This window comes from Crocodylus siamensis, chromosome 7, assembly GCF_052110815.1.
Source record: "Crocodylus siamensis isolate JL-2025a chromosome 7, ASM5211081v1, whole genome shotgun sequence".
Classification (NCBI taxonomy): Eukaryota; Metazoa; Chordata; order Crocodylia; family Crocodylidae; genus Crocodylus; species Crocodylus siamensis.
Window position 1 is genome coordinate 32,495,536 of NC_143401.1, and position 21,938 is coordinate 32,517,473.

The window sequence follows — 21,938 nt, forward strand, 5'->3', positions numbered from 1 at the left end:
AAATGAAACAGTTTAATTGCAAAGCCTACATATTTTGAAGGAAACTTTATTTTTCTGAAGAGCAATTGCTTTAAAAAATCTGTTTTGGGGGATTTTTTCAGCCAAATTGGCTATATTTCTCAGACTCTAGATGAGAAAGGAGTGGAGCCAAATGCTTTATAAGAACTCTAACACTAACATGAAGGCTGTCAGAAGAGACAAAGTCTCTTTAAATTGTAAGATAATTTTTAATGTTACCCAACACCACCAAGCAAGGCCTACTGTAATGCAGGGGAGAATAAAGCCAGTTCTACAAAACGTAGATTTGCTGAACTACTATTGGGAAGTTGCTTGTACCAAATTGAAAATTAGATGCCAGATTTACAAAGGTAATTAGGCATCTCTCGATAAAGATTTGTGTTGGGTGGCATTTACAAGGCACCCAACCCCCAGTGACTCAGTTTAATTAACTATATAAAATAATCTCTATCTCCTGGATCCAGTACTGGTTTGGCTATGACAGAAATGGGAAAAGAAGTTGGATTTTGGTGTTGTCATGCCAAAAGCTAAGACTAGTGCCAGCAGAAAGTTGAGGAGGAAATCCAAATGGAGAAAGCACACATATCAACAGAGAAACTGATTAGGTTTTCCTTGCTGTAATTAGAAAATAAAAAAATGTGGTGAATGAGAAGATGCTGAGAACTGAACATGTTTTTCCTTCTAAAAATTTTTCTCCATTTAACTGGGTTTTAACAAGGTATAATCTTTATGTAAATATAGATGACACTTAAATTTGAAAGGTTTTTAAGAGTGTGGTCCAAGAACTCTTAGCTCTTTAAGATACAACCAGTTTCCATCAGTACAACCACTCACATAACCTGGCATCTTAAAACCAATGCTAGTTTGCTTAGAAGAATTTAAACTGGATTAGGCATAGAATGGAATTATCTGTAGACAGGGAGATTACCCCCTTGACTTGACTTTGTGGGTCAGACAGGTCCATTCTCTTCCTGCACTATTACAGATTAAGTTACAGTTCATCAGTAAATATCAGGCATCCTTATTCAGTTCTGAATTTGACTTAGTTTACTTCAGATATTGAAGAGGTGTTCATATACCATATTTATTGCAGCAGGAGGGGAAAGGGGGACAAAAACGTCATGAAGAATATCAGGGGCTTGATTCATTCATTGTGCAAAAAAACATATAATGACACATGTTGACAAAGCTCTTGACAAATACAGTAGGTGAGATGGAAGTATAATGTCCATGCAGATGCAACTCACTATGAGTGTATCTGCTCTGAATCTCTGTAGCAGAAGGGGCATCTTAGGGTCACCGTGCTCTCCCCTAGCAGCCTTACTATGTCCAGTTTGCTTACAAAGCACCCTTAATTCTTGCCTGCCATGTCTTTGATCTCAAATGTATATGATAGGGAGGCTGCCTCTTCATCTCCCTGGTCACGGTTTTCCTCCTGTACATTAGTCCTGTTTCGCTAATGGGTGTTGCTGCACACCCCAGCCTTATGGGTTATGCGTGGTTCCAACCATCCCTTTACCACACCCCAAGCCTCACTGATGTACTGGATATTGTTCAGTCTTATACTCACTTCAGCTCTCGGGCTGTCCACAGCCCTCGTCTCCCACTGCGCGTCACTCGGCGCTCAGGCTTTTTGCAGCGCGTGTCTTGCACCACGCCTCACCAGGCACTCAGGCTCTCCGCAGACCTCGTCTCGCACTGCGCCTCTCTGCGTGCTTGGGCTCTCCGCAGCCTGTGTCTTGCACCATGCCTCACCAGGCACTCAGGCTCTCCGCACCCCGCATCTCAGAATCACTGCCCCCTTGCCTGGGGCTTCTCGTGGCCCCTTTCTGGGGCTGGGGTTTCCACTCTGCCATGCAGGCCTCCTCCTTCCCCTCATAGTCTCTCCCAAGCCACCAGTAGTCAACAGTGCTATAGGCTCAGCAGTGCTACGTTGGATAGCACTACAGAAGAAAGAGACTTGGGGTCATCATTGACCACAAGATGAACATGAGCCTGCAATGCGATGCTGCGGCTAGTAAAGCGACCAGAACGCTGGCTTGCATCCATAGATGCTTCTCAAGCAAATCCCAGGACATCATTCTCCCCTTGTACTCGGCCTTGGTGAGGCCGCAGCTGGAGTACTGCGTCCAGTTTTGGGCTCCACAATTCAAAAAGGATGTGGAGAAGCTTGAGAGAGTCCAGAGGAGAGCCATGCGCATGATCAGATATCAGGAAAACAGATCTTACGATGATAGGCTGAGAGACATGGGACTCTTTAGCCTGGAAAAGCACAGGCTCAGGGGTGATCTGATGGCCACCTATAAGTTTATCGGGGTGACCACCAGGATCTGGGGGAACGTTTGTTCACCAGAGCGCCCCAAGGGATGACTAGGTCGAACGGTCATAAACTACTGCAAGACCATTTCAGGCTGGACATAAGGAAGAATTTCTTTACTGTCCGAGCCCCCAAGGTCTGGAACAGTCTGCCAGCGGAGGTGGTTCAAGCACCTACATTGAACACCTTCAGGAGTAAATTGGATGGTTATCTTGCTGGGATCCTATGACCCTAGCTGACTTCCTGCCCTTTGGGCAGGGGGCTGGACTCGATGATCTCCCGAGGTCCCTTCCAGCCCTGATGTCTGTGAAATCTATGAAATCAATGAAACAGTAAACACAAAACTCAAGCCCCTAGGCTATAATACAAATTTCTGCCAATCGGCTACAACATCACTTGAGCCACCCCCAAGGGTGCTCCATCCTTCACCCGTACCAACTGCTTGTGCATTTTGGCCTCTTCTCTTTTTTTGCTCCAGCCAAGTTCCTTCCCCTTTGGCTGCCAGCAGGGAACTATCTGCCCGGCCTCAGCCTGGGAGTTATATAGGAACCAGGCCCTGCTCCTTCTGGTCAGCTGACTGCTAACAGGGGTGGGTCCCTGGCTCCCTCCGGGGGCCCTAGCAACCTGCACCTGGGCTCTTTCATTACTACTGCACAAGTAACAGGCACCTTAGTGCCCTGCTACAATCTCCTTGGTCAGGACCAAGGCAGGGCTGGATAGCAGAGGCAAGAAATAGGGTGTGGCTTATTCCACTAACAGGTAGGTCCCTGGCAGACATTCAATTAGAGGGGCAGTGAGATCTGATCTCCACTCCCAACAATCACACCTCTTGCCATGCTACATGTTCATAGCAGGAGGTACAACTGTGGGATTGTGAATCAGATCCCAATAGCACAAGTTGCCAGTGCAGGGGGAACCTGGGATCCTGACCCCAAGCACTTAGTAACAATGAAGTTTGGCACCTGGGGAAAAGTCCACAGCAGCAGCTCGCCCTGCCCACAGATCCAGGGGCCAACCCCCCTTCCCCCACATGCTTGCCTGGGAGTGCATGCAGCAGCAGAAGCTGCCCTCCCCCGTATCCCCATGCCCCCACAAACATGCTGCTTGTGGTTCCATCCAACACCCCTTCTCAGCTGGGCTGCACCTGTTGGCACCCCTTCGCTTTGGTCACCCCGCTCACCCCTCCTTGCTACGGCACTGACCCTAAGCTCCCCATGCACCAGCAAGTAGCAAGCTAGTCACCTGATAGGTGCTACCAGCCACAGGGTTGCATTGGAGTCAAAGGCCCTGGCATGTTCCTGCAGTTGGGAGTTGTAGTCATCTGGGTGATCAGTGCCCTCAGCTTAGGGGGCACATCAGAGCCCTTGACTCAGATGGGTTCCAGAGACTGGGAGTGGCAGTCAACTGAGCAGTGCTCCGGGCCTCAGGAGCACATCAGAGTCAAGGGCTCTGATGTGCCTCTGAGGCTAGGAGCCCTGATCAGCCTGGCCACATATTCACATTTAATAACTTTGGTGGCTTGTTCCCTATTTTAACATGCCATGAATTGCATGAACGTGTTGCCAGGTTACTACTTAAGATGTCATTAATTCGTTAAGTGTAACAGTTGTCAATGGCCATATAGTCAAAATCCTAGGTAGCAGCATAACTGTGCAGGGGGAGGGGTAGCTATTGAGGCACCTACCCTGGACACTGACTTGGGAGGGGGAAGGTGTGGAAAGAGCAACCTCCACACTGCTGTCCTGGCTGTTGCTGCCAGCTGCAACCCTTCCCTCCACCCACCTCCCATGTGCTGCTGCCACCCAGGGCTCAAGACTGCCCAGATATGCTTTAGATACTAGGTTTTTTTAATTGATAAGCAGCTAACACAAGTAGAGGTTTTTAATTGATAAAGTGCAGTATCAGCACAGTAATGGGGGTCATGTAGACAGCAAGATGATCGGTCTTTCAGAGCAGTCCTGAATGACCAAAGCTTTAATAAGCAAGGTCTGAGATCCATATGAAAGTATGCACCCATACCATAACCATTCTGGTGTATAGTGTGTACCTGCTACAAACATGAAAATAGCTACTTAGCAGATAGTTTACCTGTTTGCAGGTACAGTCACCCCCAGACTGCTCCCACATTGTGGCTTCTCTGGGCAAAGAGCTATTCTCACCTCAAAAATAAGTCACCTGTCTTAGTGAATGAAAAGAAACTACTTCACTTTTTTACAGTAGGATCAAATAACTGCTAGCAGGATGAGTTATTACAGCCAAACACCATAAGCTTTACATGTGGGCATGTGTTTTATTACACAATCACAAACCCAAAATCTTATCTAATGTATGGAGAACTTTACTTATCCTTTGTTTGATATTAGTAAAACAGATGGACACACACAAATTAACTGCAACTAAACTCATGTCAGTTAACTTATTCTAAGAGATTTAAGCAGCTTCAAAATAAAATTATTGCCTTGGCATGTCCCTAGCCTAGGATATTGCTGTGCAGATTTGAATAGTCATTTTAAAACCAAATATAAAACGTGCTTTTTATTCAGTTTTCATTTGTGTTTGCCACAAGATTCTAAACACTTCACAGAGTTACAGCACCCAAGTTGCTGTAACTGCTGTCGGGATGAGTTACTCTGTCTTATTTTCATCTAGATGATAAAAGGTTTGTAACAGCACAACACCGTGATAGAACTACTGGCTTGGGGTAACAGCTGGTTAGTATAGCGGGTTCTGCATGCTTTATTAACACTGCATTTGCCACTGCTGGGAGGGTGTGGACTGTGCAATGTCTGTTTCACTTGAACTGCTTTTCAGCATCTTAAACACTGATATGTTCATCTAAAACCAACATGGAAGTGTGGAGCTTCAAGACCTAATAACTTACAGTACAGTCAGTGGTGATAATAGAGATTTGAATCTGATGAACTTCAGTTGACTTGTAGGGATGGGGTTAACATCTTCTTGTAAAATAAGGGAAAAGTTAACACACTTTTGGTGATTCATCATCTTCATGTTTTACTTATTAGTGGATTTATATTATTGAGTTAGGACCAAGGAGTAGATTATGGCTTGCCACCAGCCTTGTATTCTGAATTAATATGCCCCCAATACTGCCTTATACCAGCTCAAGTGTACTGGCTGAGATGCATGGGAGTTAAGAGGAACATTCCATCTCCTCCCCCTGCTTTATTCACCTGCACTTACTATTGCACATTCAGACCCCAAGTTCAGTTGATCACACTGGAAGATGAGGACATTTATTCTTGCTTTAATCTTTTCTCATGTATGGACACACAGTCCATGTCAGAGTCATAGATATCATACAAAATTAGTGTAGGAAGGGACCTCAGGAGGTCATCTAGTCCAACCCCCTGCTCAAAGCAGGAACATCCCCAACGAGATCATCCCAGTCAAAGCTTTGTCCAGCTGGGTCTTGAAAACCTCCAAGGATGGAGATTCCAACACCTCTATGGGTAATGTGTTTCAGTGTTTTACTACCCTCCTAGAGAGAAAATTTTTCCTGATATCTAACCTAAACTTCCCTTGCTGCAACATGAGACCATTGCTCTTTGTTCTGTCATCTGCCACCACTGAGGGCAGTCTAGCTCCATCCTCTTTTGAAGCCTGCCTCCCCACTCAGGTAGTTGAAGGCTGCTATTAAGTCCCTTCTCAGTCTTCTCTTCTCCAGATTAAATAAGCCCAGTTCCCTCAACCTCTACTCAGAAGCATGTGCCCCCGGTGCCTGTGGAGGCATGGTGACGGCAGGAGCACAGCACTGGAAGCACGGCGGTGGTAAGCATGGAGCTCCTGCAGACACCATGCAGCCCATATTTGTCCACATCCTTTCTGTAGTGGTGGGCGGGGGGTGGGGGGGTGCAAAACTGAACACAGTACTCCAGATGTGGCCTCACCAGTGCTAAATAGAGGGGAATAATCACTTCCATTGATCTACTGGTAACACACCTACCCATGCAGCCCAGTAGGCTATTAGCCTTCTTGGCAACAAGGGCACACTGCTGGCTCATATTCAGCTTATTGTCCACTGTAACCCCCAGGTCCTTTTCTACAGAGCTGCTGCCCAGCCAGTCACCCCCAGCCTGGGCTGGTGCATGGGCTTGTTCTGTCCTAATTTCAGGACTCTGCACTTGTCCTTGTTGAATCTCATGACATTCCTTTTGTCCCAGTCCTCCAATTTATCTAGGTCACTCTGAATCCTAGCCCTACCCTCCAACGTGTCTACTACTTCTCCCAGCCTTGTGTCATCTGCAAACCGTTTAAGATGTTAAAATGGGAAGACTTTTTTTGGTGTTTTTATGCCCTTGATTTATGCCTGACCAAACTGTACTGCCCAGTGCAGTAGTCTGGGAACTTGACCTTGCCTATAAAGACAGAGGCAAAAAAGGCATTGAGCACTTCAATCTTTTCTGCCTCCTCTGTCACAAGGTTGCCTCCCCCATTCAGTAAGGGGCCCACACTTTCCCTGATCCTCCTTTTGCTAATGACATACTTGTGGAAACCATTCTTGTTACCCTTCACATCTCTTGCTAGCTGAAACTCCAATAGTGCTTTGGCCTTCCTGACTTCATCCCTGAATGCCTGAGCAATGCTATTATTTAATAGATTTCATAGACATTAGAGATGGAAGGGACCTTAGAAGATCATCAAATTCAGCCCCCCGCCCAAAGGGCAGGAAGTCATCTGGGGTCATAGGATCCCAGCAAGATAAGCATCCAATTTACTCTTGAAGGTGTTCAATGTAGGTGCTTGAACCACCTCCGATGGCAGGCTATTCCAGACCTTGGGGGTTTGGACAGTAAAGAAATTCTTCCTTATGTCCAGCCTGAAATGGTCTTGTAGTAGTTTATGACCGTTCAACCTCGTCATCCCTTCAGGCGCTCTGGTGAACAAATGTCAGTGGTCACCCCTGATAAACTTGTAGGTGGCCATCAGATCACCCCTGAGCCTGCGCTTTTCCAGACTAAAAAGCCCCATGTCTCTCAGCCTGTTGTCGTAAGGTCTGTTTTCCTGACCTCTGATCATGTGCGTGGCTCTCCTCTGGACTCTCTCAAGCTTCTCCACATCCTTTTTGAATTGTGGAGCCCAAAACTGGATGCAGTACTCCAGTTGCAGCTGGTTCACCAAGGCCAAGTACAAGGAGAGAATGACGTCCCGGGATTTGCTTGAGAAGCATCTATGGATGCAAGCCAGCGTTTTGGTTGCTTTACTAGCTGCAGCATTGCACTGCAGGCTCATGTTCATCTTGTGGTCAATGATGACCCCCAAGTCTCTTTCTAGTGCTAGCCAGCGTAGCACTGCTGAGCCTGTAAGGATGCTTCAGGTTTTTCTTCCCAAGTGTTTCACCTTCAGTTTCACTTTCAGTGTTAAACACCATCAGGTTCTCATCCGCCCATTTCCTGAGCCTGTCCAGGTCAGCCTGGATCACCCCAGCCTGTCTTCTGGTGTGGATGCTTTGCCCCAAAGTTTGGTGTCATCGGCAAACTTGGCCAGTCCACTTCTGACTCCAATGTCCACATCATTAATGAAGATGTTGAACAATATGGGTCCAAGGACAGAGCCTTGGGGGACTCCACTGGTCACAGGATACCATGATGGGTGACTTCCATCAATTACTACCCTCTGGGTCCAACCATGGAGCCAATTTCCCAGCCAGCGGATCATAGTGGACCCAAGGTCACAATTGGCCAATTTTGCCAAGAGGTGATCATGGGAGACCAGATCAAAGGCTTTTTTGAGGTTGAGATATATAACATCAATCTCTTCTCCCTCCTCCAGGTGATAGGTCACCTGGTCGTAGAAGGCAATGAGATTGGTCAAGAAAGACCTACCCACAACAAACCCATGCTGGCTATCCCTCAGGATGTTGGTGTCAGCCAGTCCATTAAGGATGGCCTCTTTAATAAACTTTCTAAGATCTTCCCCGGGATAGAAGTCAGGCTGACAGGCCTATAGTTAGCTGGATTCACTTTCCTCCCTTTCTTGAAGATAGGCACCACATTGGCCTTCTCCCAGTCTTTGGGCACTACACCAGAACACCAGGAGTTTTCAAAGATCCGTGCTAGGGGCTGGGCTATGATGCTCACCAGCTCCTTGAATACCCTGGGGTATAGATGGTCAGGGCTGGCTGATTTGAAGGTATCCATCCAGCTTCTCAAGATGTTCTTTCACGAGATCAGCATTTATGGAGGGCAGGGGATCTCCCTCACCCAGACCTCCCTGTCCCGTAGCAAGCATGGGCATCCCATGGGACTGATGAAAGATCGACGCAAAGTACCCATTTAATAGGTTGGATTTTTCCTGGGAGTCAATTGTCAATTGCCCCATCTGGTTCAGCATTGGTCCAATGTTCCCCTTGCTTTTCCTCCAGCTCCCCACATATCTGAAAAAGGACTTTTTATTGCCTTTGATGCTCGAAGCTAGTTGGAGTTCAGTTGCAGCCTTGGCTTTCCTGGTTTGCTCCCTGCAGGACCAGACCAGTGCAGAATAATCCTCCTTGGAGGGGAATCCCGTCCTCCATCCTTTGTAGGCCTTTCTTTTCAGCCTCAGGAGGTCTACTAAGTCGCCGGAGAGCCACAGAGACTGCTGTGCCCTCTTGCTGCCTTTCCTCCGAGTTGGAATAGAATTAGCTTGTGCACTGAGGATTGCTCCCTTGAGGAGCAACCACTCTTCTTGAACTCCCCTCTCCCTGGGGTCATGGTCCCTTAGGGCCTGACTGACAAGCCTCCTGAGCTTGTCAAAGTTTGCTTTCCTGAAGTTAAGGACTTCCGTGTTGCTGACTGACTTGCCAGCTTTACGGTGGATAGTGAAGATGATCAGCTCGTGGTTGCTGTCACCCAGCTTCCCACCGATCACTAGGTTGCCGATTAGGTCATCCCCAGTAGCCAGTGCCAGGTCGAGCAATGCTTTGCCTCTCGTTGGCCCATAGACTTCTTGAGTCAGGTAGAGGTCATCCATGCACGAGAGGAAGCTTTGCGACCGCTCGGATTTTGCTGAGTGATCCTCCCACGAGATGTCCGGGTAATTGAAGTCACCCATGACAACCATGGTACTGGAGCATGCGGCTTCAGCCAGTTCCCAGGTGAACTCCTGGTCAAGCTTAGGACTTTGGGTGGGAGGTCTGTAGTAGACTCCCACCATTGTGTCCCCTGTGCTGTGTTCCCCATGGATTTTAACCCAGAGGGTCTCCAGTTGTCCACCCTGGTCGCCAATATCAGCTTGCAGGGACACGTAGCTTTCCTTAACATAGAGAGCTACACCCCTGCCCCTTTTATCTGCATGATCCCTCCTGTACAGGGTAAAGCCATCTATACCCATGGTATAGTCACGGGTGGAGTCCCACCAGGTCTCCGTTATCCCTATGACATCATAATTATTTGCATTGAGCAGGAGGACGAGCTCCTCCTGCTTATTCCCCGAGCTCCTGGCATTTGGGTACATGCAGACAAGTGTCCCCTTGGGGGCTCTTGCCTTGCCCACAGATTGTACCAGGGCTGGGGCTGGGGTGGGCTTCTTTAAGTGCCTTGGCCTGCTGGCTTTGCAAGGGTAACTTAGTGGGCCAGCAGTGGCAGTAGTCCCCCAGTTCCCCAGAGGGCTTAGTTTAAAGCCCAGTGAAGCAGGTCAGCCAGTCTGGCTGAGAAGAGCCTCCTCCCCAGAGGAGAGAGGTGGAGGCCATCTCTTCCCAGCAGCTCACTGCGTTTCTCGCCAAAGAGCAGGCTGTGGTCATGGAAGCCAAAGCCTTCCCTATGACACCAGTGCTGCGGTCTTTGGTTAACTACAGGGATCCTCCTCTCCCTCCTCAGCCCATACCCCGAGACTGGGAGGATCGAAGAGAACACCACCTGTGCCCCCAGATCCTTTAGCCCCGCTCCCAAATCCCTGTAGCACCTCATGACCCAGCTGGGAGCGCTCTGAGCTGTGTCATTGGTGCCCACATGAATAAGGAGCATGGGATAGTGGTCTGTGGGCTGGAGGAACTTTGGGATCCTCTCCGCAATGTCCTGGATGCAGGCCCCTGGAAAGCAGCAGACTTCCCAGGCTAAGGGGTCGGGGTGGCAGATTACCCCCTCAGTCCCCCTCAGGATGGAGTCTCCCACAACAAATACCTTACGTTTTGTCTTGGGGAGAGCAGGGACGGTAGCTGCAGTTGGGCCTGTGTTGCCTGCGGGAGCTGACAACTCAGCAGGCTCTGCTGGAGCAGCAAGAGGTGCGTACCTGTTGCTAAGGTCCGGTGGGGTAGGGGCCTTGGTGTGGCAGGACTTAGGGCCCTTGACCACCTTGGTCCATGCCCTAACTGGACAGAGTGGGAGGTTATAAATATTATATTCGTCCCTAGTTGTTTGTCCAAGTTTCCATCTCTTACAAGCTTCCTTTTTGTGATTCAGTTTACTGAAGAGTTCCCTACTAAGCCAAGCTGGTCTTCTGCCATACTTGCTAGTCTTCCTGTGCACTGGAACGGTTTGTTCCTGCAACCTCAGTAAGGCTTCTTTGAAGTACAGCCAGCTCTCCTGGACTCCTCTTGCCTGCAGACTGGCCTCCCAGGGTATCCTGCCCATGAGTTCCCCCAGCAAATTGAAGTCTGCTTTTCTGAAGTCCAGGGTCCTTATTCTGATGCTCTCCATCCTTCCTTTCCTCAGAATCCTGAACTCGTGTTCACTGCTGCCCAAGTTGCCATCCACTACTACATCCCCCACCAATTCTTTCCTGTTTGTGAGCAGCAGGTCCAGAAGAGCATGGCCCCTCATTGGCTGCTCCAGCACTTGTACCAGCACCCTCCAGAAACTTCCTGGACTGCCTGCATACTGCTATGTTTCCCTCCCATCAGATGTCAAGGTGATTTAAGTCCCCCATGAAAACCAGACCTGTGATTGGGAAACTTCCACTAGCTTTTTGAAGAAAGCCACATCCACCACTTCCTCCTGGTCTGCTGGTCTATAATAGCCCCCCACCATGTCATCACCCTTGTTGCTCTCCCCTCTGAGCCTAAGCCAGAGCCTCTCAACAGGCCTATCTCTGGTTTCATACTGGAGGACTGAGAAATCATATAGCATTTTTACATAAAGTGCAACTCCTCCTCCTCCTCTTCTTCCCTGTCTTTCCTTCCTGAACAATTTGTACCCACCCATGACAGTGCTCCAGTCATGTGAGCTCCCACCAAGTCTCTGTTATTCCAATCACATCATAGTTCCATATCTGTGCAAGGATTTCCAGTTCTTCCTGCTTGTTTCCCAAGATCTGTGCATTTGTGTTCAGGTACCCAAGCCAACTAGTTAATTGGCTTGATTTCTCAGGATGTATGACAGCACCTCCCCTGTTGCCTTTACCTGCTTGCTCTTCCTCCAGGTCTTCCACTTCCCACTTAAATTAGGGCTTTGCCTTCATCCTCCAGTGAACCTAGTTTAAAGCCCTCCTCACTAGGTTAGTGAGCCTGTCTGCAAAGATGCTCTTCCTTCTCTCTTTCTGTTGGATCCCACCTCTTCTTAGCAATACTTCTTCTTGGAACAACATCCCATGGTCAAAGAAGCCAAAGTCCTGCTGGCAACACCACTTGCGCAGTCAGGTATTGATCTGCAGGATGCACTTGCTCCTGCCTGGGCCCTTTCCCTTGACCAGAAGGATTGGTGAGAACACCAACCTGAGCCCCAGACCCCCTCACCCTTGCACCCAGAGCCCTGTAGCCTTGAATTTGAAAGTTTGTCTAACTTTGTCCCAATCATGCAGTTGGTCCAATAAAAGATATCTAACTAAAAAATATCTTTGTCTCACATAATTCCTGGACCATCACAGCTACAACATCACACTACAGTACCACTTATGAAGTCACTGATATGAGAGTGCTTCATTTTTGAAGGCCCTTTTCTTGAATGGTGTCCAACATTTGCTGACAAGGCTAGTGTTAACCATCCACCACATCTGGGAGGGGGAGTCATTAAGCTTCATTACAGTGACCAAACATGGAAAGCAGGTATTGATAGTGGGATATATAAATTGATCCAGTCACACAGGAAGTTCTTAGACAAGAGCAAGGAAGAGGTAGGTCTCTTTTCATAGGGACCTACCTGCTTTTCAAGCAGGGAAGGACAGTTAAAACACAGGATCAGCCAGTGCCAGAGAATGATGGCTAATCTAGAGAGCTTCCATGTTTCCAAAAAATGCTCTGTAGTGGTAAGGAAACTGAATGACACAATACAGGTAGGTTTTATATTGTATAGATATACACATTCCTCTGACCATCTAAAGAGTAACTTATTTTAGAATCATCAGTAAATCCATGTTTTATGTGCTACATTTATCACTTGCCCATGAAAAATTAAGCTGTAAACCTTAGTTGCTTAATGAGAAATCCAGGAGGATCACCAGTGCTCCTCTAAGTGGGTAACAGAGACCTTCTGCAAAGGTCAGCTCATTAAGAAAGGCCAAGGCAAGAAACAGTTCTTTAGCCCACTTAGATCAGGGGAAGCTTTAGGGCACATAAGTCTAATACATTGGGACATAATATGGTACCCAATGAGTGAGTACCTCTGATGTATCCTAACAGCATTGATAAGGTAGACCCAGGTTTTCCTGAGTCCCATTTTGAATGTTTAGCCATAGATTCATGGAATACCACAAAACTGCCTTAGAATCAAAGGGATATATGTATGCAAGAGAATTATTTGATTTGATTTTATGTCCAATTGTTTTATTAATCAAATCCTAAAATATACCAATTTAACATAAAAATAGGAAGTATTTTGAATATTAGCAAATATCTATTATACAGAAATATGAAACTCATGTATGAGAAGCTCATACACCCCCCCCCCCACCCCTCCTCTCCCGCGTACACACACATACACACATATGCGACTTTAGTTAAGACTCTGGACATCTGAAGTAAAGGAATTTTGATTGATGGTAAAACTCAAACTGTCCACAGACCTTTTTCAAGAAGTAGCTGATTTGGAAAGAGACTGTTCTTAAGTTAAAAGATACCCAGCAGTTTTCCATATGTACCACATTCCGCAATGATTTCCTACATGATTTGGAAGTTTTAAGTCTCTCTAAGATACATAGTTTAATGCTAATGAAAATCAAGACTGAAGTGTCCTAATATCAATGCTCATTCAGGAAAAAAAAGTTTTACCGGATGGACATTCACACTGTCTGTGTGGTCCAATACCTGTGTTGTTCCTACGATAGCATATACCCAGTTAAATTCTGTGAAATAGCCCACTTAGCTTTCAGTGCTGCCTGCCCACATGATTTGCCTTTGTTGTTTATTCACTTTTTCACTTCTTGATATTTGCTGTAGTCATCCTGTTTTTCAGCTCACTTCACTAACATTAAGTGCTGGCAATATGGCATCAAAAAAGTATTGGCTAGAGCTATGATAAAGGATGTGATGTCTTGGATACAGACATCTTCTTGATAAACTCAAGGAATGATGTGTAGAGACAAGGATTTTTTTTTTCTTTCTGTTTTGGGCAAGGACAGGCTCTATTCAGTGCCTGTCCAAGGCTCAGCACTTTGGGGCATCAATCCCGGTTCAGGCTTTTCTGGCACTAGTAAAATATAAATTAACATTGGGTTTCCTCTTCTGACATGAATACATATGACAAGGGAAAATACTGAGGGGAATGTAACCAGATATGGTGTAAAAATGTGTGCCCCTTCCTTCAGGAAACCACTGTGGCTACATGAAGAAATTGTTCTTTGTCTGCTGCCTTTTACCTTCCATTATAAAATCCTTAGCATTACTCCTCCAAAATGAGAAAACAAATGTCTACTGTTTTGGATGAAAAAAATGCTTTCTACACAAATTACAGGCTGCAGACAACTGCTGCAAGTGGCTACATTAAGTGACTTATTAAGGGCCTTAAACTGTGTGTGTCAAAGACACCTATGCTTCACCAGCTGTACTAGTCGCCTGTTTATTGAGCAAGTGCTGTTTGAGGTCTGCTAGTTTTTTAAAGCCTTAAATAAGATAATCACTGCCAGGCATGAACAGGAGCTGATCATTCTAACACAATGTAATCTCAAGAAGTGTAGAGGTGGGGCCAATGACTGTGCCTCTTTTTGGGATCTGTCTAAGAGAGGTTCAAGACATTACCACATTCCCAAGTTTCTGCCGAGCCATGGGTCTCGTTCAAAGGACTCTCTAGAGAGCCTTTAAAATATTCAACAGGCTGGTAGAAACAATGACTGTCATAAATTGCACTTTGGTTAGTTTAACAAGTCCGTGATAGTCGGAGCTTCATGTTTGCAACAACAATACATAAAGGCAGCAAAATCAGTCAAATCCTGTTGCTTAAAAACACTGTCCCTGTCCCCTGAACTTAAATGAGACTGCACTAGCAGCACAGGACCTGTGTCATCCAGCTGAGCAGTACTCAGTCCACCCCACAGAGATCAGTGGTGCACTATCTATTAGCACGTTCATTGCAGTAATTAGCATATTTGTGATGCTGTTTGTTACTTTTCAATAGCATTAGAGATTTTTGTGTGTGCGCACATTTTTTCCGTTTTTAAACAGAGAAGAACTGACTACCATTTTAATCTTCCCATTGTACGTATAGGGGAACCAGTCTAAACTCCCCTGCTGTCTTCATAGATGTCATCTGCTACATGGAAAGCATTGATGAGGTCTGAAGCTCACTGGCTAGTTACATTTGGGCAGTAAGATGAAGCTTTGTGGTTTGTATCTCATCTAAAACCTTACCATGAAATCAAGCACACAAAGAGGTCTGTGAATGAGATATTCAGGCCTGGAGGTTGATTCCATGTTCCCTTGTTTTTATACCAGTGGAATGCCATTGATTTATTTCTCCTGATCTCTGCTTCTCCAAGACTGAGCTAAATCAGACCAGTGACTGATTAATTTTATTTAAAAGTTATATAATGAAGGCTGTAGTTTAATTAAATGACCTCTTTATGATCTTCACATCAGGGCTGTTCAAGTGGTGGCCTGCAGCCTGTGAGAGTTTAAGTTGTGGCTTTTGCCCAGCTGCGACTCCCCATATCACTCTGGGCTGCCCCTCTCTCCTCCGGCTCCTGAACCCAACCCAGGGGTGCAGTGCAATGCAGTATGGTATGGCACAGGTAGCCTAAGGTGAGGCTGGGGCAACACAGCATGTGGTGCAGCAGTGGGGTGGGGCTCATGGGCTTGCAGTACAGCCATGGTGGTAGGGGAATCATCCATAGGGTCATTGCAGTGGAGAAGAGCAGCACAATATACAGTGCAGAATTAATTTTCCTTTTATTTCAAGTGTCTTGTTATCATATTCTTAGTCAGATGCATTAAGAGCTCTTACAGGCTGTATCTATATTCACTCACCTCTGATGCCATCATTGAGCTGTCAGACAGAACAGATAGACAGCTGAAGGTACAATGCAACTCCACCCAGCAGCTACATCTCAGTGGGCATGTTGCTCTTCGCACTACAGTAGGCATTGCTACTACTAGATCATGACTGACCAATGCTTATCCAATGTGATGGGCTAGCTGGTAGTGATTTGGCCCAGGGGTTTTGAAAGGGTAAAAGATGATTGGAGGGCTTGAGATTCCCTTTCCTCACCAATCAGGCCCCAGAGACTCACCCTTCATGTCCCCTGGTTGGCCCTCAGGTCACCTGGAGGGGGATAAAAGGGGCAGCCCAGCTGACTCAGGGAGACCGGTGGGGGGTAACGAGGAAGGAGTTTCAAAGAGCTGGCAAGAGCTGGGCCAGCAGGGTGGGAGCAGTTGCCCCAGAAGAGCCTAAAGGAGCAGGACCCACAGGCAGCGCAGCACAGTCAGCAGGAGAGGCTCCCTGCTGAGCTCCAGGACCCCCAGGAAGAGGCTGGCTCCCACAGAAAGCTGTGCAGCAACCTGAGAGGCTCCCAGTTCCACTTCCAGTTTCTCCAGCAAGAGGCAGGGCAGCTTGACATGAAGCAGGGACTTCCAGAAAGTCAAAAGCCCCAGCAACCTAAAACAGGGCTAGTAGTGGTGCTGTGTGGTAGTAGAGTTTCTACCTCCCATATGGGACATCTAAGTTTAAGTCCTGGCTGGATCAAGTAAGGGTGAGTGAAGTGACAGGGGAAAAATTCTTGTTGGAGTGGAGGAGGTCACTGTGGTTTCCCCATCCAGGTACCTAGGCTCTATATATTTTTTTTGGTTTTTTGCATTTTCTGCATTTTATATTTTGTCAGTCAGTATTGTTTATTGTGTTGTTTGCATTTTATATTTTGTTAAACTTGTCTTTGGTTAACTACATGAATATGTCTATGAATGTGAATACCTAACCTTTATTGAATCCCATCCCCATGAGGTACTGTCGTGTCCCCTGTACCCCCTGGTATATATATGTTATGTTCCCACAACAGTTTCTCTCATTAAAAGGTGTATGGTTAAGTCCCAATTGGTGATCTGGCTCTGCTCAATAGGGAAAGAGGGTCCCTACACCTCCCATAGCACTTGTGCACCTGCTCTGATATCTTCAACTGGAGAGGGGGTACATCTTGGAGTACCACTCGGGTTACGTTTTGGGGGCTTATCCTGGGATCCCATGTAGCTGGTGCTAAAATATTACTCAAGCGCTGTGTACCCCTGTAGAGACAGAAAGAAAGCCAGCAGGAAACATGTCCAACACCAACCAGTCTGCCGTATCCTCCAGGAGTAATGGGATTATGCAGGGCGGAACGGGACAACCTGGTGGTACTGAGGCTACCCTGGAATGGCTGAGGGTTTTCCAGCAGATTCTGCAGGAGGTGACCCATTTGCCCAGTGACCAGGCAGCCTATAAGAGACTCCAGAGTTTCTCAGGAACACTTCCAGTCCCCACAGGGGAGGAAGGATTGGACTCTTGGGACTCCCATATTCAAGAGACTTTACTGACTTGGTAAATACCTGATGAGGATAAGCAACACCGTCTGCTGGACATCATGAGGGAGCCTGTCTTTGGGTTATGAGGACTGCCAAACTCCAGAACCTTGTTATCATCACCCAGCAATGCTTGCAGGTCTTTCAGGATGTTTTTGGCCAACACACTGGGAGTTGGGGTGGGGGGGAGTGGGAAAGATGTGCTATGAATTACTGAGAACTTTCTAGCACAAGGACGAGACTTTCAGCATATGTCCTGAGCTTAGACCCGGTGTTACAATGCCAAGGAGTGCTTAGTGTCACCAACGCCGATCAGATACAGCTCCAGCAAATTTGTATTGGGGTACAGTATAGCTCAGACTTACTCCAAAACCTCAACTTAGCAGGGAGCAGGTGCAGCCCACCTGACTTCTGTTGCCTCCTCAGAGATTCAGGAAGAGGAAGAGCTACCCAGACTAAGAGAGACTATGTGGATCCCAGAGGATCTGTCCTCCCGGAGATGGCCCATGGGTTGGGTGCTGTAGCCAAGTGGGCTTCTCTCAGGCCAGCCGTCGCTGGCCCCCCACCTGCCTCTGGGCCCACCACCCACTTGTCTCACCCACCACGCCCTGTTGGAAATTAATAAGTTGGTCAATAAGGCGGGAGGCTGCCTGTTTTTCTTCACACCCCGATATTGGGGGGTGCCTATGGCTCCGTACCACCACTACACCACAGCCCAAGCCTCACAGATGGCATCCAGATGTTAACAAGCACCTCAGCCCGACACTGGGCTACTCAATCTTCCTGATGAGACCCTCCTTTGAACCCTCCGCTGAGGCCGCCTACGCCGCCTTCATTTGGGCTGCCGAGCTCCTCATAGCCGACTCCCTCTTGGGTGTGGTCCCCCGCTCAGGACCTTTGGCCATACACAGACCCTGGCCTCACCTTCAAGACCAGGCAGGGTCCCAGGCCCATGACCGGGGGGGCCCTCACGGTGGGCCCCTAGCCTTTTTGACCATCTCAGCTCTGGTCCCAGCTTGGACCAGTCGAGGGGCACTCTATTGCCAGCCTCACTAGCCCCACAGTCTCTCCAGGTCCCCTTTCCTGGACATGGGGAGCTGGGGTACCTCACACCACAACTGGTGCTCCAGGGTCTCACAGGGGACTCTCACTTCCTCCCCACCCCGGGGCAGCAGGTGCTACTACAGATGTTACCTCTACCCACCCAAATGAGGTCTGGGGTTAAAGCACCCCTACTCACCTTCCACCAGGGTGGTAACTGGCCTGGCATTTCCTGGGGGCTCCCACACCACTGGGAGCCCCACCAGGCCACCCACTCCCAGCAGGGTGCAGTTTTAGGTCATGCCCAGGACCAGGAGCCTCCAAAACCATCCCCTACCTTACCTCCAGATGATACCAGCAGCCCTACAGCCAGGCAATGTTGTTGCCTGGCCTTCAGCAACAAAACTGCCCTGTTTATATGGGCAGCCCTAGGTTCAAAATGGCTGCCATCATCAGCCACCTGGCAGCTGCCAGCTCAAGGCCCTCAAAGTGGCAGGCACCTGCAGTGCCCTGCCACAGGTACTAACAGTGGCTCCCCATGAGGACACCTTGTTGGGAGTGGAGGAGCCCGTGGCTCCCTCACTAGCAGCTGCTATGGCCAGAACGCTTTCCAGGGGTCAGCCCTCGCCCTGTCATCATGCCTTGGGAGGACCCTAGCCCCCTACCCACTCTAGGGCTGCAGGGTTCTGCTATAGATGTAGGAAACTGGGGCATCTGGCTCGGGAGTGCACCCAGCCTGAGAACCCTGAATTAGTATTTGAAAGGTTAAAAGGGCAGTGGGACTCACAGTGTGAAGATGCCTTCCAGAAGGTGATCCAGCAGTTGACTCGGGCACCTGTGCTTGCATATGCTGACCCCAACTGCCATTTTATTTTGCACATGGATACTTTCCTGTTGAGACTCGGGGCTATACTGTACCAGGAACATGATGGACACAGGCAACCAGTGGCTTTTGCCAGAAGAGGATTGTCACCCAGCAAGATGTGCTACCCAGTACATAAGCTTGAATTTCTGGCCTTCAAGTGGGCTGTCACTGAGAAATTCTGGGATTATCTATATAGAACCACCTTCCAGGTGTGGACAGACAACAATCCCCTTACCTATGTGCTCACCAGTGCTAATTTGGATGGGACAGGCCAACATTGGATCGCGGCACTAGCCAACTACACCTGCAGCCTGCAGCCTGCAGCCTGCGAGCAGGATGGAAGAACGTGGATGCCAATACCCCGTCTCAACAACCCCCCAGCAACCCCTGGAATGATTGGATCCCCAAGGCAGTGAAGACCATTTGTGACCTACAGCTACAAGACCCTGTGGGGACAAGGGAAAGTACTGTCTGCATGGCTGAGCTGTTGGGGTTGCCCCCTGAAAGGATCCCACAGGCGTACACCACGTTGACTCCTTCCTTATTGCCCCAGGTCACAGCCACAGAATGGCAAACAGTGCAAGAATAGGACCCAGATATGCAAGAGGTGCTGCATGCCCAGAGATCAGGGAATACCTGCCCCACAACCCTTAATAATGCTACCCCAGCAGCCCACCTCCTGTTGAGGGAATGGGAAAGGCTTCATTTGTTTGATGGAGTGCTACATCGTGAGGTGCAGGACGCAGAAGGACGGAAATATTGGCAGCTGGTCCTCACTCAGAAGAATAAGGCCCTTGCGTTACAGGCCCTATATAAAGACTTTGGGCACATGGGGGTGGAGTACACCCTGGCGCTAGCCCGTAAGTGGTTCTTTTGGCCCAGAATAGCTGAAGACATAAAGACTAAATGTTTAAACTGTGATCAGTGTGTGCAGAGGAAGACCCTGCCCGCTCAAATTGCCTATCTACACACCATCCGGAGCTCAAACCCCATGGAGCTCACATGCATGGATTTCCTAGCCATAGAAGGGGAGGGGCACCGAAAGGGGAATGTGCTGGTTGTAACAGACCACTTCACCTGATATGCCCAGACCTTCCCTATGCAAGACCAAACAGCAAGAACAGTTGCCAAAGTACTGTAGGAAAAGTACTTCTCCATGTTTGGGCTGCCCGCAAGAATCCACTCTGATCAGGGCGAGATTTAGAGAGCCGGTTGTTGCGTGAAGTACTGACAGTGGCTGCCATAAAGAAATCAAGGACTACACCCTACCACCCTCAAGGGGATCCCCAACCTGAGCGCTCCAATCGCACTCTCTTGAACGTGCTGGGTACCCTCCAGCAGGAACAGAAGGCATATAGCATACCCGGTGCATGCCTACAACTCCACTTGGAATGATACATATTTACTCATGTTCAGAAGGGAGCCCCAGTTACCCATATATTTGTGCTTTGGGGTAGAAGGAGTCTACCAACAACATTTGACTCATGGTCAATATGCACAACAACTTCGGGACCATCTGCATTGTACGTACTGACTGGCAGCCAAAACTGCTGGAAGAAACCAGCAATCCCATAAGTGGCTTTATGATGTTCGAGTTTGTGAGCAAGGGTTACAAGAAGGGGACCAGGTGCTGCTGCAAACCTGGGCTAACTGGGAGACACAAAATCATTCATAGGTGGTGGGCTGAACCCTATACAGTGGTGCAACTGCTGGGAGACTCCCAGTATATGAGATCTCCCCTGAGTCTGGACCGGGTCGAAGTTGCATGGTCCACTGAAACCTCCTGCTGCCTATTGGCAAATTGGTGGGGCCCCTTCAGCCCAAGATAGGGCCATGAGAAGAGAGGCCTAAGTCTCCCCGTAGAAGGAGGCATCAGTTGTACCTGCAGCTCCCCCAGAGGAATCGGACTCTGACTGTAACTGGTGGTACCCTACTGAATTTCACCTGAGCTTCGGACCTGCCACTTCTCAGGGCGAAGGAGACATGGGAACTGCTGCTTGTGGGGTCCTGCCTGGCAGGGCCAAAGGACAAAACGTCACCATACCTTTACCTGCCACTGGGGCAGACTTCTCAAGTGAGAGGGAACCCAAGTCTTCGGGGCCCTCATGGAGTCCTGCCCCAGACTGTACCCCATGGCCAAGGTGGGAGCTTCAGCCAGTCCTCCACTTCACCTACGATGCCCCAGGGGTGGCAAGGGAGGTCTCCATCTCTGCCCCTTGGGTCCAGTATTCCCCCAGGCTTCTTGGAGTGGAGGGGGTCTCTGTGTTTTCCCTGCTTTCCCCCTCCAGGTACCTACATCCTATATCTCTTGTTATTTGATGTTTTGTATTTTCTGCATTTTATATTTGGTCGATCAGTGTTGTTTATTGTGTTGTTTGCATTTTATATTTTGTTAAACCTGTGTTTGGCTAACTACATGAATATGTCCCCGCTTAGTCGCCTTTTTCACAAATTGAATATGCCTATTTCTTTCAACATCTCTTTATATAGCTCACTTTCCAGGCCCTTTATTCATTTTTGTTAACTATCTTTGCCTCTTTTTAATTTTACCTCCTTTTTAAAATGTGGAACCCAAAACTGCACACAATACTGTATATCAGTGGTTTTCAAATCATGTTCCATGGAACCCTGGGGTTCCACAGCAGGTCGTCAGGGGTTCTCCAAAGAAATGAGGGGTAATGGTCAGTAATGATCTAGAAGTAGCAATGCCTACCATGGTGTGAAGAGCAGCATATGAAAACTCAGGAGCTACCCACATACAGATTCCTGGAAGATCAGAGGAAGAGCTCTACAACTCAGAACAGGGGGAAATTTGAGAGGACCATGGCAGCAGGAGACAGAAGCAGAGC